This window comes from Teleopsis dalmanni, chromosome 2 (assembly GCF_002237135.1).
Source record: "Teleopsis dalmanni isolate 2A chromosome 2, ASM223713v2, whole genome shotgun sequence".
NCBI classification, from domain to species: Eukaryota; Metazoa; Arthropoda; class Insecta; order Diptera; family Diopsidae; genus Teleopsis; species Teleopsis dalmanni.
Window position 1 is genome coordinate 205,889,115 of NC_051847.1, and position 4,615 is coordinate 205,893,729.

The 4,615-nt window shown below is 26.1% G+C and overlaps 1 protein-coding gene across 2 annotated transcripts in view; it reads right to left on the reverse strand.

Moving 5' to 3' along the window:
• Positions 1 to 2,688, reverse strand: part of LOC119678961 (peroxisome proliferator-activated receptor gamma coactivator 1-alpha-like) — a 67,957-nt gene extending 65,269 nt beyond the window's left edge. The window contains exons 1-2 of one of the 2 annotated variants that reach the window (XM_038091089.1): positions 2,596 to 2,688; positions 2,173 to 2,493 (exon numbers count right to left, since the gene is read on the reverse strand). The gene's annotated coding sequence lies outside the window, so the exon portion shown is untranslated. Of the gene's footprint in view, positions 1 to 2,172; positions 2,549 to 2,595 lie in introns of those variants that run through there. The other variant, XM_038091088.1, reaches the window with a different exon arrangement.
• Between the last annotated feature and the right edge of the window lie 1,927 nt (positions 2,689 to 4,615).

Sequence of the window (4,615 nt, forward strand, 5' to 3'; positions counted from 1 at the left end):
TGAAGAAGAGTTCAATGATAGTCCAGTACAGCTTCAAATCTTCCCGATATTTTAATTCTGTAAGTAATTAATACATTGCATGTATGAAATAGCTATGTAAGGTAGAATTAATTACTTACTTCCAATTGTTCGATGCTTCTTAGCCTTGATTTTATATAATTTTGTATTTATGGTTAGGATAAATACAAAAAACTTGATTAAGCCAATATCTAAACTAAAAAGAATATATAGTTTTATAGTATTACTTCATATTAATAATTTTAATTCCATATTTTGTGTACCATACATACTATGTACATACTATACAACAGCAATATATATGTTTGCTATTTAAATAGAACACAATCATTATATATAAATGCTAAAAAAACTATAAATGTTCTACCCTCTAATTTTTTTCGGAAATATGTATGTTTCTTAAAATTCAACTCTATAAATATATATACAGAACTTACTATATACTTATTTTTATTAATATGCAACATATAATCTTAAAGAATCTTCTTCACAAAAGAACTTAAGACTACGATCACAATATATTAAATTTAACCTTAAAGTAACCATATAACTTCAAAGAAACCATATATTCTCTTCACAATAGACTGCGATCAACATTTTTTTTACTACAAGAACCACACCACTATTCTTTTCTAAAAGCATGTTGAAGAAGTGTTTGAAAATGTTGAGCGGAATGTTCCTCATGATGTCGATATGTCTTTTAAAAAATTGCAATGTTCACAAAACACTTTCCTTTTACGATTATTCCCGGCAAGTATATTTTTTTAAATAATCAAGTGTCTAGGGGCTGTTGTTTTTACCGACGCATATAACTGCCAATAGATCGCCACATTACAAATACCTATTTTTCAGAAGTAGTGTTATAAACTATTGTTTTAAGAATTTCAATTCCGATTTTATAAATTTCAAGAAATTTTGACATTTATGTTCCATTATCTTAAGCGTTCGATTATACATTTTTACCTTCAAGATATATTTATTAAGTCAAAAATCTATTAAAACCATAAAATGAATACAAAATTTTTTTTCATAGACAAACCTTAAGCAGAGGCTACATTAGCAAGTTTTTTGTTAACTAGTTCGAAATTTTTTTAGCTGTGACGGATAGTATCTATATTATTTTAGATTTTAACAATAAAACTATTGCCCATTTTTATAAAGGATTATTATTTTTTACTACTTTAAACAATTTTGATTATGATTACACAAATTTCACAAAGTTTCTTTTAGATCTGGCGATATCAATAAAAACTTACATTTGATTAGAAATGCTTTCCACGTCGTAAAATAGTCCAATTAATTGTCTTTTAATTTTAACCAAAAAAAAAAAAGACCATTTATTTAAATATAATTTATAACACTCAGGTTGCTACCACTTTTTCCAACTAAAGTTTTCAAAAGAATAAAAATATATTTGTTTGATAGAAGCTAAGAAAGTGTCAAAACTTTTAACCTCAAAATGTACAAAAATTTAAGAATGTGATATTTGCGCGTTCCTTATATCGAGTAATGCCGTATTCTTTCATACAGCGTTTTTTAGAAATCAATCTCAAATTTGTTTCTTGTAAGTCAGAAAGAGACAGCAAAAATGATTATAACGGCATATGAATGAACAGTTATTCTCATGTCCCATTTATGCAATTCGTAAGGAGAAAAGCGCGTGTGGATCAATAAAACTTTAATTAGAATTAATAATTAACGCGCAGAATATACGTTTTAAAGAATTTCCTTATATATATAATAATATACACACATTTATACAAAGAACGTGGTGTGTAAAGTATTATTTTGTTTTCGGCTCTTTATTCCATTATAGTCTCACACGTACCAAATAACGAAAAAGAAAAATGGCGTCACAGATACTTCTGTTCTCTCTCGCACTCATAGAAAATATGTGGCTTATAGAAATATATGGCTTATAACATACTAATAGGAAACATTCCAGTAAAATTTTTTTATTTTAGGAGATTTATAAACAAATTTTATCAAATGGAAGCGATTGTCTATGTTTTTAAATATAAATAACCCACAATTTAAATTAATTAAAAAATGTAAGACTATATAATAAAAATAAACTTTCTTAAAATTATATAAAAAGTTACGCATATGTGTCAATATTTTAGTTTTTATATAAGTACTTATTCCATAACTTACCAACTTTTTTCACCACAATAGTTGTCAAGCCAATTAGTTTGTACGATCACTTAACATTCAGAAATGCGTTTTCTTAACATAATCTCCTTGTAATAGCTGTCCATTTCTTCTCACTCATACTATAACCAAACTCAACGAATTCCGAATTAAAACTGTAGCTAAATCCCACAACACAATTATTATAACTTTTTTTTGTGCAATATTCGTCTAATTATTCACAATAGTTCAGACAAATTATTGAAATTCACAATGAATAATATCAAATGTTTGCTTTTGTATACACCATATTAGAAGAGCTTAAGTTCATAATCCACTTAATTACTATAGATACAATGGTTTTTTGAGAGTTATTTAATACATGGCAAAATATTTAATACAAATAAATTAAATTAATTTAATTAAACTAGATTTAAAATAGGTTACCCCAACTTGTTAGACGGCAGAATTAATCGCTAGCTTAGTTTTCAATGAAGTTAATTACTAATATTCATTTCGCATGAAAAATTTATATCAAATTTCTTATAAAATTAATTTCAATAAAATTTTGACATTGTAGAAAATTATTATTATATAGATTGAAAACAAAATAAGTCAGCTGATTGCTTATGGCACAACTAATTCAACTTTAGGGTTTACTTTAGGTTTATTAGGTGATGTAACAAAAACTCAAGAAAACACTTGAAACAAAAATTTTTTGGTAATTTAATGGTTTGTCAAATGTAATAATACTATTTGCTTTATTAATGATGTTAAAGTTGAGCCATCCTTATTTAGCGATGAGGACACAGTTATACTATGATTCAAAGGTAGACAATGAATAAAACAATGTTTTCCTACTTCTATGAATTTAGTCGTGTCAAAAATTGATGCCTGCTTGCCATTTATGCCGGTGAGAGTTTTTTAATTTTAAACATCAAAGTTGAGTTTGTAATAGGTGCCAATACAATTTGCTAAATAACAGTTGTGTACTTTAAATTTAACTACTAATTCAATTTTCAATATTGCCATATTTTTATAATGTTATATATTTTTTATGTTATGTATTTTATTATATATTTTATATCTGGCTATAGGTCACTTTTTGTTAAAACTAAACATTTTTTAATATATTCTACATTTCGACTCTCCTTGAGAGTCATTAACAGGATCAGGATCTAACATAAATTAATATTAATAAATTCTATATCTAAATGTCATGCACTAATAACTTTTTAACTCTTCATGTATCCTCCATACTTCGCTGTCATTCCTTGTTGTAGTTAATCCTCGATCATACTTCGTAAATTTTCTTACACTTAGTGCGTTATATAATTCTTTTAATATGAATTTAGAACTTCTAACTCTGAAATGGCTATTAGAGGGTGGTTCTCTTTACTCTTAATACGTTTCCAGACAGAAACTATAACACAGGCTGTGTTTTGCTCGGTGATTTATTAGTGCAAGTTAGTGACAAGATTTAAAAAAAAAAATTCAGCTATTCTTCATACACATAACATCATACAAGCTCCACTTGTATAAATTTATAAGGACGCACACGTTAGAACAAAATTAATAATAATTTAAACTATAAAACTAAATTAAATTTAGTATGTTCCTTATGATGATGTTTATATCAAAAAGTATATCTGTTACTATATCATGTAGTAAATATATATTAAAAATACATTGTCATTGTAACAATAAGTTCTAAAAAATATTGTGCCTTGATGACATAATTATACAAAAAAACTTCTTCGAACACTTTTATGCGGATTTGGTACGAAAAATTGCACTCGTTTGGTACTCATTGTGCCAATTGCCATTATTGTCATATTATCCACTCAAGGCACTTATCATAACATATGTTGTTCGGATTTTAGTACTTCCATTTCTTACTTTTAGTACTTCCATTTTGTACTTTTAGTTCGTGTAAGTTCGTATGCAAATGTTGAAAGTTTTTTTTTTGAAGCGAAAATCATGCGACATTAAATTGCAGATACGAAAGAGGTGATGTCGGGGACTCTTAATTAATTAATAAATAATTATTTAATTTTTATTTGAAGATCGTAGTTTTTACATTAATTATTTGTGGTTAATATTTTGTAATACTTAATATTTTAATTAAATTTATAACAATATACATATGAATGGCTTTATGATTATGCGCAGCTGCCTTACTTTACAACTATACACTATATTTGTTAAAAGATATTAATACTATGGAAAGGACACGAAAACAAGTACTCAATACACTTTCTTGATAAATAATACTTAAATTATGTTTTTTTTCAGCATTTTGTTGTGAAAAAGTTATTAATAGGTTTCCAAACTGTAATATTAGCAAGTAGCAGAGTTCAAACAGATGGTAGTGCCGTTATATACTAAAATCTAATTCAATATATGTATAATAAGGTAAGAAATTATTTAATAAATTTAATTAAAAAATTTAATTAATACATGTAAT